Here is a 14,638-nt window from a genome sequence, read left to right on the forward strand (position 1 = left end):
AGAAGAAAATGAAAGAAAAAGAGTAGAAGCTGAGGTATTTTTGTGTGAGTGTGTGTGGAAGGTTATTATACTTTTAGACAGAAAGGCCTTAGCAGGTCTCACTGAGAAGGCAACATTTGTTTAAAGACTTGTAAGATAAAAATTGTAGACGATAATAAATTAGACAGACAGACACACAGACAAATAGTATAATACATTCTACTAGTGTATGTGCTAGAAATATAACCATTTAATTTATTCTGTTCAGTAGAGAGAAATTGTTAGATCCAATTATTATTTCACTGAACAGGCATTCTATAGAGTTTTTTAAGGAAGTGGTTCCTGTGTGGCTTTTTGTTAAAAAAAAAAATTGAGACCAAACAGTTATGGCAGGCACTATGCGTAGGCAACCCCAATACATATTCCAAGACCCTTCTCTTTTGCTTATGTTTACACTTAGAGGATGGAAATTCTCAATGCCCTTGACCATGATCTCGTGCAAGCAGAGTAGCCATATCAGACACTGGAGGTTTATTTGGAAACACTTCTGATTTCTTGAAAGACTGCATGTAGGCTCTGTGTCCCAGTCTCCTTCCCTTTTTGTTCTGGTTTTCAATAAAGACAGGAAACCTGGTCATGGGTAGATAAACTGGACCACATGGTGACAAAAATGAAAGAAAAGCCCAGAAATCTCAAAGACATTATCCTTACCTTCAAACTGTTAAATGAACGTCAGAAGCTCCTTTACTTAATCCTTTTTTCTTAATTCCTTAAGGAAAAATACATACATGTTCACTTGAACTCCTGTTAGTCTAGTTTTTATTTATTTGCAACAAAAACCTGTCTTTTACAGAAAATAAAATAGCTAAACCCACACATCTTTTGATTATGTTCCAACCATCATATGAACAAAAGTCCATTCTTGTGCCTGAAATTGATGTAAACCACCATATAGTTCTTGGACTCATGGTACCTTACAAATGTTGAACAGATCAACTTAATTACTTTTTCCCTTTAAAATCTATCTTCTAAAAGAAAACAGTCTTATTATTTCAGAGATATTTGTTTTTCAAGTTTCCTAAGTTTATATATCAGTATAATAAACTACAACAAATCAACAAGATTCCATGAATTCGGAGGAGAAATATTTTCTGATTAAGCAGAAGATTGGTGAATGATTTCTGCATGACTTTCATTTTAAGCAATTTTATAGTGAAACATTTCATTGAGTAGTCCATACCGTCTCTCTTTGGTTTGCTGTAATTCACAGTCACTGAGTAGAACTTGTACTGATCACTGGGACTCAGTTTGTTCCAGGGTTCTGAATTATTCTTTCTGTCCCAGCCAGCACTTGGACTGAACATTGCTAGAAGCATGACATGCAAAGCTGCTCAATACCTCTACTTCAACAAACATGAGGATGGAGATTAAGTATGGATGCTCCTTGACCTGATTGAGAATCTGGCAGAATGTGCTTGTGGCAGAGTCCTGCCCCTCTGCAAAAGAGAGGAAAACAAATCTGTAAGCATGGGGACTAGGTTGTTAAACATGAATTTAGGAACATATCATCAAATTCTGATTTTAAGAACTACAAGAAAACTTTGCTTTATATAAATTGTTCTTATAGCCACAAAGGAATAGGTTAGACCTGGAGAAAATGATGTTGAGCAATGTCCAGTGACACTAAGTAATTAAGTCATTGTAGAATAGGAATGCCATTTCTATGTGGCATAAAAATCTTTTACTGTTAATGAGTCACTCAACTGTAAAAAGTTATTTAGTAGTTCATACTTGATAATCTTAGGTTCTTTACTGACTCTTATTGAGAAAAAAATGAAACTTTGGATGAAATTAAAGTACTTACAGTATGCAAGATAGTATAACTTGAATTATGCTCCTAATGATACCAGGAAATTATACTACCTATCTCCACATATTTTATCATCATTTATTGATGTGGGCTTAGAAGTCCTTTTCTATTTAACTACCCCTCCTATGCTCAGTTTAGAGTCAAAAATAAGAGGCAAATAAAGGGAATTAGATGAACTTTCTTATTTGTTTTATCCAATGAAAGATATTACTGCTCTCAATCTTTCTAAACTTGTTTTTAATATCAAACTATTGTCCACTGTGGAACATACACCAAATAAAGCTTTGGGAGAAAATGGTTACTTGATTATTTTTGGCTACTTATAGACATCTTTAAATTAAAATGTACGTGCACACATGAACTTTGCAGAATCAATGCAGCCATAAAAATATTAGCAGAGTTCATTTGTTTCTCATTCTTGGAGCTAGAAAAATCTTTAAAAACCTGTGTGTGTGTGTGCGCGCACACATGTGTGCATGTGCCCATGTGTGCATTTTTTAAGTTTTATTAAATTTGTTAACTAGAAAAGACAATAATTGCATCTTTACAATTAAATATGAATTGTGTTTTTGATAATACCTATAAAAGAAAGATGACTTAAATGTTTTTATTTCTGGAGTTCTAAGCAAATGTTTTCATGGCAGAATATTCTATGTAACTGTGTAAAATTTTTAAAAATCTTCTTGGTCACCTGTATTCATTGGCAGTAAAAATTTGGTAAAGAGCTCTGTATAGCAAAATGTTCAGATAACTGATTTATATCTGTCTTCTCTGTTATTTATTAACAACATTTCAACATAGTGCATTTACCAAACACAGTGCCTTCTCAAAGTAAGTCAAGAAAACATCCACACAATTATGAAGTCCAAATATATTCACCTTTATTTTTGTAACTTTACTTTTGCTGTTGCTTTACAGTAGACCTGCTTGACTGGTTGAGACCTGGAGTCAGTTGCAATAGCAAATGTAGAAATCCTCAGGACTTCTGCCCAAGGCTACTTATAGAAGTGTCTTTGTTTCCTATAAACTTTTTTAATTATTCAGATTTAAAATTTCAGTGCTGCATTTCTGATTATTGTATGACTATAATTTAAGCATCAATTAAGACCTTTGTTTTGTGCAGTCATATTTTAAATATGCACACATAAGAAACCCCCTAGATGTCCATTCCATTGTTATAGCTGTTCACCATTTGTGCTGCATAGGATGAATTTATTGGATTGATTAAAAAGTGGAGAATATTTTTTCCCATGCAAAAGCAAAGGTTCTTTTTCTGTGACTGATATTCAATAGAGGGATGAGATTAGAACTGGTTCTTAATTCTCATTCTTCCACTTGCTAATTCTATGGTTTTAGAATGAATCACTTGGATGAATCTCAGTCTCTTCATACTTAGAAATGAAAACAAGGTGATAATATGCATTAAATACTATTAACATGGCTTTCAGTTATTATGATCAAGGTTAATAATTACTATTCTTTTCAGTATTGCATGAATGCAATACAATACTATTTTATGTGGTGAACAAAAGTAAAGTATTGTTACATTATTCATTTGGAAAGTAGAGAAAGCCAAGTATACATAAGGTTATTAGATGCAAAATTAGTTCCCAAAAGTCTCTAGTCATACATTGTAATGAACAGTTCATTTCTCCATAATATTCCTAGTCAGTAAGTTCTCCAAGCCTACTTCCATTTTTACCTTAACCACTGTTTTATTTTATTTTAGTATCTAATGTGGTGGTAAGCATTGACACACACACACACACACACACATACTGGTGTATGCACCATTCAATAATTGGCATATTGTTATACCACGTGCATGAAAGAAGGAAGAAAACCTTTCCTTTCTCTGTGCCAGTAAAGGTGGAAGATAAGGATAGGAATGAGACTATGTGTCAAAAATTAGGACTAATTGTTAGAATTAAGAGATTAGTAAGATTAATTCTTAAAAATGCTCAAAAAGAGACATGCCTATGTTGGTGACGGATATTTCTTTGTAATGAGACGTGTTGGATAGAGACCAGATAACCCCTAAAACATGTATTTTAGAAGGACTAGATCAGCCAGCCATGGAGGTGAAGACCTATAATCCCCACTACTTCAGAGACAGAGGCTGGAGGATTGAAGTCTGAGGTTGACTCCAGGCAAAGGTACTAGTGAGACTGTGTCTCAAAACACAAAATAAAAACAAATGGCTGGGTTCTAGCATTCCCAAGGTCCTGGGTTTAATCTCCAGATCAATAACAACAAAAAGATTCATTGCACTAATGACTATGACCCTTTCTAATAGTCAGATGTATTTCAACCACAATAGAACAACAAATTGTTTAGATATTAGAAAATTAAAATGTTTAATAAATTAGCTATCAAATTAGTCAATATAATTGATCTCATCATCTTGCTTTCAAACCAAAGAATATTTTATGCATCTGATACTTTTGCCTGACTTATTGTGGCAAACAAGTGATGGGTGACCTAGATGTTCAGAAAGCATAAGTGCAGTATCACCTGTTATTTTTTTTTATAGGCAGTGATGTTGTTTGCTGTTTCCTTAGTGAAATGAGGTTCCCAACAGCAATTCCTTATCAGATGGAATGAGAATAAATATTTTGTAGAATAATAAACAGGAACCAAGGTTTTCATGAACATGCCATTTCTTGACCTTAATATCTTTCCAAAGATAAAAAAATGCCTTTTGCCATCGTAAGTGTTCTGGAGGTAAAAGTGGGAGCTGGCTGATAGTAAGTAAGCTGACTAACAGTCATTAGCCCTAAATGGTATGTAATGGAGTATAACACTCCTCATCAAGAGCATTAAAGAGAAATGGTCCTTAAACTATTTACAACATTAAGTACTGTAAATGAACAATTATCATGTGATAGATAAGCAAGGTGGTGCACATAGGTTGCTTGTTATTGCTTCAGTCCTCTCAAATTTCAGAAGGAATGACTTTTTCCCTTTTTACTTAGGAAATACTATATACATGTATGTAATATTATGTATATGTGGGTTAATTCCTCAAATATTAGCAAAATGCTGCCTTAGTAGGAAGCTCTAATTAAATTCACTCTTAAAAGCTAGCAAGGAGAGTTGGGGGTAGGGCACAAGTGGTTGCAAGTGATTGCATGCAGGAGCTAAATTGCAGAAAGTTGAGACCTAGAGCGTAGAAAACATGAGTGTTCTGTGCAGCCTAGAAGGTTGCATCCCTGTAGGCTTTCCCCACAATCACACATTTGAAGGCATCTGAGACTAGGATTCACCAACATAAAGATGCAGCCCATTCCACGGGTCCTGAAGAGCAGAGCAGCCCACAACAATGAAGGCAAGCTTGGCCCGTAAACCACACCCTCTTTTTTTAAAATTTTTATTTTATTCATATGTGCATACAATGTTTGGGTCATTTCTCCCCCTTCCCCCCGCCCCTTCCTTTACCCCCCCTGCCCCCTCCCTTACCTTCCCTCCCCCCATCCACTCGCTACTCAGCAGAAACTATTTTGCCCTTATCCCTAATTTTGTTGAAGAGAGAGTATAAGCAACAATGGAAAGGCCAAGGGTTTTTGCTAGTTGAGATAAGGATAGCTATATAGGGAGTTGACTCACATTGATTTCCTGTGCATGTGTGTTACCTTCTAGGTTAATTCTTCTTGAACTAACCTTTTCTCTAGTTCCTGGTCCCCTTCTCCTATTGGCCTCAGTTGCTTTAAAGTATCTGTTTTAGTTTCTCCGAGTTGAGGGCAACAAATGCTAGCTAGTTTTTTAGGTGTCTTACCTATCCTCATACCTCCCTTGTGTGTTCTCGCTTTATCATGAACCACACCCTCTTGTTGCTAGTGAACATCATAAAGGAAAAGAGGGAGCCAGGTAGATCACAAACTGCTCTCAACAAGCAGCACATATTGAAGGGACAGAAAGAAAAGCTTTTGAGCATATGTGGAAATCACTCTGTGCTGCACACGATTGACCTCTTTAGAGGACTGGAACATGTCCTCTTTATAAAAAATATTTTATTTATTTTATTCCCACACTTTTTGTTTGATTCCTCTTCTCTTACTCCTCCCTCTGCCCTCCCTTTCTCCCTCCCCCTCCTCCTCCTTCTTCCTTTTCCAGGACTATTGATTAAACTCAGGGATTTGAACTTTCTAGGCAAGTGCTCTACCATTTGACCCATGCTCCAGTCCTCTTCTCCATTTAACATCTAATTTCTTTGTGTTATTTATACCGTTTTCCTTTTTGAGTGGGCCTTTCACTGTAGAGCCCTGCTGGCCTCAGCCTCCTGAGTGCTGGGATTGTAGGCATGAACCACCACACCGAGAATCCAATATTTAATTTGCTTTCGCAGTACTGGGGTTTGAACTCATGCCCTTGCACTTGCTAGGCAGGTTTCATACCACTTGATCCATACCTCCAGCCCTAATAATTTTTAATCCTATCTTCTTCCTCCTTTTTCTTTCGCCTCCCTTCCATTTTTATTTTCTTTAATTAAAACAATTTCCTCACTCTTGTTTATTCTTCTTTCTCATCTCCCTATTACAATTTTTCTTTGCCTTCATTTATTCATTTGGTGGTTGTTATCTTTTCTTTCTTTAACTTTTAGTTACTTCTCATTTTCTTTTTTGTTCTCCTCTTCTATTTTTTCATTTTTCTCCTTCTAGTTTTTTTTTGGAGTATAATTTTCTAATTTTTTTCCATTCCTACCCTTATAAACTAGTATCTTCTCAGTTCCCACTGTATTTTCCTTGCTACTTCCTCTAATATTATTGGAGTTGTGGTTGTAATCATTCTTAATTGGTTATTAATATTATATATGTTACTATGACTATACTGTATTGTCCATCTGTTGTGGTTGCTCTTGTGGCTAGTTTTCTTTTCTCTGAGTGTTATGGGAGATCAGGTCTGGGGTTCTGAGCTCTTTGGGTGGGTGTTTAGCTATTGAGCTACAATTCCTAGTCCATTTGTGAGAAACTAAACCTCACCGCTATCATAACCTCATCTCACCCAAACCTTGGTGAACACTTCAGATGAAAGAATTTTGGACACTAAAACTTCCAGCCAATAATTTGGCCCCAGATGCCCAAATCTCAGAAGAAGCCAACATGACTCCTCTAAAAGTTAACAATTCCATAGAATTAATTCTGATAATAATAAAGACGATGAAATTACAAAGAATTCAAAAGAATAAATATAAGAATGATCCACAAATTCAAAGAGGATGCAAATCAAACACTTGAATAATTTAAAAGACAGCTCAAATAGCAGTTGTATGAGATGAAGATTATGATGCAGAATATTAAAGAGGAATTCAATAAAGAAATAAGTTCAATGAAAAACTCAGTTGAAAGCTTTATAACAAATAAGATTAAGTGGAAATCAGATTACTAGGGTTTGAAGACAATAAGAGAAGTTAGAAGATTCAGATGATAATAATAATAATAAAATTAAAGTACAAACAGAACATAAAAGACTTCTGGGACACCATTAAAAGACCAAATTTATGAGCCATAGGCATAGAAGAAGGAGAAGAGTTACAAACAAAAATCATAGAGAACATATTCAATAAAACAATAGCAGAAAAATTTCCAACTCATGAGAAAAAGATGGACATCCAGGTATAAGAGAATTTTATTTATTAATTTTTTCCAGTACTGGGGATTGATCCCTTTTGTTTAGTACTATATTTTTTTACAAAAGGTCTTATTAATGTTACCTAGACTGGCCTCAAACTTGCAAGACTCCTGCCTCCACATTCTGAGTAGTTGGGGTTGCAGGCATGTACCACTGTGCCCAGCCTCAAAGGAGGGTTTTAGAATGCCAAACTGCATGACCATAAAAGAAACTTTCTGTGTCATATTATAGTTAAAACACTGAATTAGTTAAATACTTTGGCTTATAGCCAAACCCCAAATCAGTGGATGGGATGAATTAATGAAATTAATGAAGTAGAAACTAAAGAACAATACAAACTTTCAATAAAACAAACAGTGATGTCACAATAGATACCACTACAATTCAGAGGGTTACTAGATAATATTTTGAAATTTTATATTCCAATAAATTATAAAATCTAGAAGAAATGGATAAATATCTAGATGCATATGATGTATCAAATTAACTGAGAAAATAAATAATACTTGAACAGATCAATAACAAGATTGAGATTGAAATAGTAATTAAAAAGTCTCTCAATAAATGAAAGCCAAGGCCTAGACAAATTTGTTGCTAAATTTTACCAGACCTTTTAAGAACACCAATGACTCTCACACTATTCCAGAATATAGAAAGGAAAGTAGAACTTCCAAACTCATTCTATGATTTCAAAAACAGATAGGGCACAAAAGTGTGCAGGTGCGCTTGCATACACATGTGCACACACACACACTAACACACAGGCACTAAAGATTAAGTTCCTTTACTTACATACAAATATCCTCAACAAAACACTTGCAAACAGAATTCAACAACGCATTAAAAAGGTCATATACCATGACCAAATCAGATTCATTTCAGGAATGCAAGGATGACTTAATACATGCAAATTAATAAATGTAATACAGCATAGGAAAAGAATCAAGGACAAGCCTCGACAAAATTTAACATTTCTTCATGACAAAAGCCCGAAAAGAACTAGGATTAGAAGAATCAAAGCTCAACATAAGAAAGGCTATATCCAATCAACATTTAGTTCATAGTGTGCTGAATATGCAAAACCTGAAATCATTTCCTCTAAAATGAGCAAGGAGATGAGTCGCTCACTATTATCATTATTGTTCAATGTAGTGCTGGAATTCTTAGCCAGAGAGATGAAACAAAAGAAATAAATAAAAGAAACACAAACAGGAACTGATGAAGTTGAATTACCTTTATTTGCAGGTGATGATTCCAAATTTAGCCAGATGCTCTACCACTTGAGCCACCCATCCAGCCCTTAAGTTTGGCAAATTATCCTATACTCAAAAGAGCCCAAGGATGCCACCAGAAGACTGTTAACATCTGACAAACACAAATAATCCAAGCAGTAAACAATCAAATGAACTGAACAGAAAGTTTCTCTAAAGAAATACAAATGACCAATAAGCACATGAAAAAGTGTTTAATATCTTTAGCTATCATGAAAAGGCAAATCAAAACTACATTGAACTTCTGTCTCACCCCAGTCAGAATGGCTATTATCAGGGAAAGAAAAAAACAACAAATTACATTGAAGGTATGCTGGGAAAAAGAAGCCTTTGGATTCTATTGGAAGGAATGTAAATTAGTACAGCCATTAGGGAAATCAGATGGGGATTCCTCAAAAAACTGAAAATAGAACTCCCATACAATTCAGCTACATGTACCACCCCTGGGCATATGCCCCCAAGAAATGTATGTCTATACATAGTAGAAATACATTCATACCCATGTTTATTGCAGCACTATTCACGATAACCAAGTCATGGAATCAGAATATGAGCACATAAAGATTTGAATGTATAAAGGAAATGCCCCATGTCTACACAATGGAGTATTATTCATTCATTAAAAAAGAATGAAATCATGTTGTTTGCAGGAAAATAGATGGAACTGGAGATCATCAAGTTAAGTGAAATAGGCCAGACTTAGAAAGATAAGTATTATATGTTTTCTCTCGTGTGAAACCCAAAAAAAAAAAAAAAGTTAATGATGGTAGGACTATATTCCCAGTACTGCAAAAACAAACAAAAAAAATCATAATACAGCCCACTATTTTGTACAACTAATATACACTAACTAAAATACAATGAATTATAACAATATTAATGCATGGCAAAGAAGATTTAAAGCCAAAAGAATTAGCTTGTATATAAAGGTTTCTCATCAATAATTGTATTGATTATAAACACTTAATGGCATAGAATTGTAATGCATAAAATCAAATGAAATTCTCAGGAAATTAATATATACTCTTTAGATATTTGCAAACAATTTAAACAGAAGATATGTACATAGTCTGTTACTGAATGATATATTCAATAGCATGTATTATTTTATATCCTTCAAATATGAGCAAACATTATTCTACCACACACCTCCAAACAAGTGTGAAAGAGGCCAAATACTGGAGACAGATTCATGATGATCCCTTGAACAGAATTGTTGACAAATTGTGTACCTCCTCTCTTCCTCGAACCTCCTCACCCACCGCCTAAAATGAGTGAAACCTGCATCCAAAAGACAGTTTAAAGAACTTCATAGGAAGTCCCAGAGTCTAAGAGGACAGGACCAAAGCTTGGCTCTTGACAGAAATCCTCACTGAGAATGGAGAAATTGAAGTGGTCTTCGTTGCAGAGTAAAGACAGAGCCAGCCATCTAATAGGAGCAGCCTGTGATTGTAGATTTTAGAGAGACGAAGGTCTTGGCATCTTCATGTAGGAAGATTTCATTTCATGAGAGGTAGTAGAACTGTCATCAAAGACCTGACCCCACAGAGCTGCCCTTTGAGCAAGATGACTCTGCAAGCCCTGAGCTCAAAGTATGAAGAGTTCCACCAGGGGGTGCTCTGCTCTGATAAAGGCCTGGCGTTGCAGGAGGCTATCCCCACAGACAAGAGCAACCTAAGATTAAAAGTGCAGAATTTTGGCATTTGTCACACAAGCTCCAGGCCAGCAAGATTTGATCTTTTCTCAAATATGTCCTTATCCCTGTGCCTGACCTTAAAAGGCATTAATAGCAGATGAGAATAGAAAATAAGGAAGAGAAGAAAACTGTGTATATCCTTCCCTGCTTCTTTGTAATTCTGGAGAAATTTAGATAAGAACTGAAAGTGGAGGAGGCGAGTTAGGAAAAAAAGTTTTATAGTACACTAGACTGACCTTTTGTTTTTCTTTTGTTTGCTATGTAGCTAGGCTGGCCTCAAATTCATAATCACCCTACTTCAGCCTCCTGACTGCTGGGATTATGGGCATTTGCCACCATGCCCAAATATTTTTTTTCTTTACAAAAACATACAATATATAAAGTGAAGAATTCTAACTGTAGAGGTAGATGACTTTATTACACATGTGTGACTACCAGCCAGATCCAAGTAAACAACCTATATCCTGGTTTCTATTATCCTGGATGGCTAGCTCTTCTTGAATTTTGCATAAATAAAATCATGCATTGTGATGTATTTTGTGTAGCTTCTTTGTTTCAACATGATGTCTATGAGTGTTATCCTGGTGATTGTGTGATCAGTAGCACATCTTCATTGCTGTGTAGACTTCCATTGTGTGGATGAATCACCAGTGGTTAATCCATTCCATTGTTGTTGGATGAGCTGTTTTCAGGTAGTATAAGTAATAATGCTACCATGAACCTATTTTACATGTGCTCTTCCCAGGTAAATTGCCTAGGAGTGGAATTGCTAGGTCATAGCATCTGCATTTCATATCAGCAGTGTTGAAAAATGCACTTGGTCATGTAAGAATGGACTTTTTAGCCAGAACACACGCTCCTGATGAGATAGTGAACCCATGCAGTTTGTTTGGGTCTCTTGCCTTATGAGGGAATACTTTGCCTGTTTCAGGCTCCATTTGTACTCCTTTGTGGGGTTTCTGCACATGCATGAATGGTCCTTACACAAATCCACAGGTTTTTGTATTTTGGTTCCCATAGGGAGTGTGTTGGGTCATTTGCAGCACAAACTTGGGTGCTTCCAACCACACTGCTGCCTTTTTTTCAGCCAGAAAGACCCATGAGTTGCACAGGGCTGGATCTTGTGCATCTTCTGCCTTTCCTTTAAGTAAAAAGAAATGATGCAGCAACTGAGCCTGACAAGGATGCTGTGTGTACTCAGTGACCTGGAATCATGCACTGGTATCTTCCTGGGTGAAACTTATTTGTCTGTGAAACTTGTCTGCATTTTGATATTCTATCCTGCAATGAAGACTTTGTGCTTAGTGAACTCTGAGACAAGTAGATCTTGCCAAACAATTTTTCTAAGAAGACATAGAAATTTACATCATAATCGCCTGTGCATGAGAGTTCCGGTTACTCTATGTCCTCACTTGCTAGATTTTATCTTTGCCTTAAGTTTGAGCCATTTTATGACTGTATCTCATTGCATTTCCCCCAAAAAGTAATGATGTTGAAGGTTGTTTATTATGCTATTGATGAGGGTAGTGTGTGTGTGTGTGTGTGTGTGTGTGTGTGTGTCTGTGTGCCTGTGTGCATGAGGGAGAGAGAGAGAGAGAAAGAGAGAAAGAGAGAGAGAGATGTCTGTTAGTCTTTTGACCATTTTGCCATTTTTATTGGATTGTTTGCTCTCTACAAAATCAGGATATGAATCCTTTGTTATATATACAAATCTATATCTATCTACCTGTACACGTATATGTACATTAACATATATACAACATATTCCCCAGTGTATGGCCTGGGTTTTCACTCTTTATAAGGTATCTTTTGATGAAGAGAAATAATTATATGGAAGTTTGATTTGTCAATATTTGTGTACTGTTTTAGAAAATATCTGCCTATATCAAGGTTATATAAATAATTTTCTATATTCTATTCTACAGGCTACATTGTTTTGTAGTTCTCACTGAGGTTTCAGTTCCATTTGATCTGATTTTCACAAGTCGCTAAGTAGACTATGAGGAGGGCTCAAAATAATTTTCTCTTGCAATTATCTCCATGATCCAGCATCTTCTGTTGAACGACTACACACTGAAATATAGTAATGCTTTTGTAAAAAATCAGATTATAATATATGAGAAGCTCTGTTTAAGAACTATGCTCTGTTCCATCAAACTATTTGTTTATTTTTTTCTAATAGCATTATTTAACTCACTTTTTGTTACAGTAAGTTTTGTATTTAATATGTAAATCTTCATATATTGGTCTTCTTCAAAATTATCTGAGCTATTTCTCTTGATGTCTCCAAATATATTTAAAAATATCACCAGATGGGCATTTTTTAATGAGACATACTGAACTTTAACCAGAGAAATTCTGTGATCTTTTCAAAATTAACTTCCAAGTGTGGAAAAAAGATATAATAAAGGGCATGTGAAAGTTATTTGATGTTTACCTAGCATGTGGGAAGACCTAGGTTCAATCCCCAGTACTGAAAAGGAAAGAGAGAGAAGGAAGGAACAAAGGAAGGAAGGAAGGAAGAAATAAAGAAAGAAAAAAAAGAGAAGCTGATGAAATAGCTGGTTTTATCCTACAAAATCCAGTCAATAGCCAAATTAGAGTAACATAGCAATTTTGTACCAATAATATAACAAATCTTATAACTAAATTACAATAATATCATAAATCTTGTAAAAAACATTATACATAACTAACTATATTTTGGCAGAGAAAATATTATCACAACTGTGACAGTCAATGCAGATGAAATTTAACTACATATTGAGGTATAAATAAACATCCAACAGGAACAAAGTGGAAAAAACCAATGGAAATTTAGAAAAACTTATTTCATGGAATAGGATGTAAGAAATGTGAACAAGGTACACTGTAATCAGTAGTGGCTTAAGGCAAGGTGGAGATGCCTCATTCACTGAGCTGTCACACTGATGTGAGGGCGAGGACAAAGTCTCCATGCCAATATATCACTTCTCCATCTGCAGCTGCACTTGTGACAGAGCAGCATAAAGCATTTCTAACAAGTGCCAGTTACACACAGCAAAGTACAAGAGTACACAGAGTAGAAAATTTCTCTCATAGAAAATGTTTAAAAAATTTTAACTCAACATTGATTTTTAACACCTACTGTGTATGAGGCACTCTTTTAAATGTTTGGGATTCAAGGTTGGACAAAATAACAAAATCTCTACCTCTACAGGTCTTCCATTCTAATGAAAAAAACAGATTGTAAACAAATTAAGAAACAAACATATAATGTTAGAAGTGCTAACGGGTTGCATGGAAAGAATAAAATATGGCTGAGTATAGTATGTGACACATGTGTGTGTGCACTGTAGCACAAAAGAAGGCTCAGAAAGGACAGAAAGTGACAAAAGATGCACACCAGTATCTGAGGAAAGAGGAAATAAGCCAGGCTAACTCTTACGGCAGCAAGAACTGGCTGGGGAAAAGACATCTAATAAACAGCAAGAAAGTCAGTGAAAAAGTGATAGAGTGATCAAGGGCAAAGTGGGGGCAACAGATCCACAGGGTCTGTTACTAGGGTCTGGTGGATAGTGTCGAAAACTTCGAACTTGTCCTTTAACAGCAAAGGATCAATCTGATATAGTTTTTTGGGGGAAAAATCATTCTGGCTCCTGTTTGGAAAGAGCCTGGGTTTGGGTAGTAAAGAAGTGATAAGGGAAGCAGGAAGAGCACTCAGAATTTATTGCAAGAATGTAGGAGAGGGACAATAGAAAGAAACATAGTCTGGGGAGTAGGTACAAAAGAGGTGAGGACTGGATTCAGGGTGGTGTGGTGATATGCTTGATAGGCTTGGTCAGTGGAATGGATGTGGAATCCATTCCTTTGGAATTTCAGAGTCAGCCTGCGATTAAATCCAGGCTGACTCTGAAATTTGGAACCTGAGTAATTGGATGGTTAGAGATGATATTTCCCTAAGAGTGGAAGTTTGGGAAAGCATCAGATTTAGGGCAGGGAGGAGTCAAGCGCAGACTTCTTAAATTTGGGAAGCCTACTAGCCATCCCAGTGGAGGTGTTAACTTGGCAATTAGATATTCAGATCTGGAGATAGAGGATAGGTCAAGATTGAATGTATTAATTTGGAAAGAGTCAACATTTTCTCATAATACTGGATAAAATTATCTAGAAAGAACACATTTTTAGAGAATCTTCTTTATTTAGGAAAACAAG

The 14,638-nt window shown here is 35.6% G+C and overlaps 1 pseudogene; it reads right to left on the reverse strand.

Annotated features, from left to right (window-relative positions):
* Positions 1-1,070: 1,070 nt before the first annotated feature.
* Positions 1,071-13,401, reverse strand: LOC141422692 (NADH dehydrogenase [ubiquinone] 1 alpha subcomplex subunit 4-like 2 pseudogene; annotated as a pseudogene).
* Positions 13,402-14,638: the final 1,237 nt, after the last annotated feature.

Source organism: Castor canadensis, chromosome 4, assembly GCF_047511655.1.
Source record: "Castor canadensis chromosome 4, mCasCan1.hap1v2, whole genome shotgun sequence".
In the NCBI taxonomy this organism is placed as follows: domain Eukaryota; kingdom Metazoa; phylum Chordata; class Mammalia; order Rodentia; family Castoridae; genus Castor; species Castor canadensis.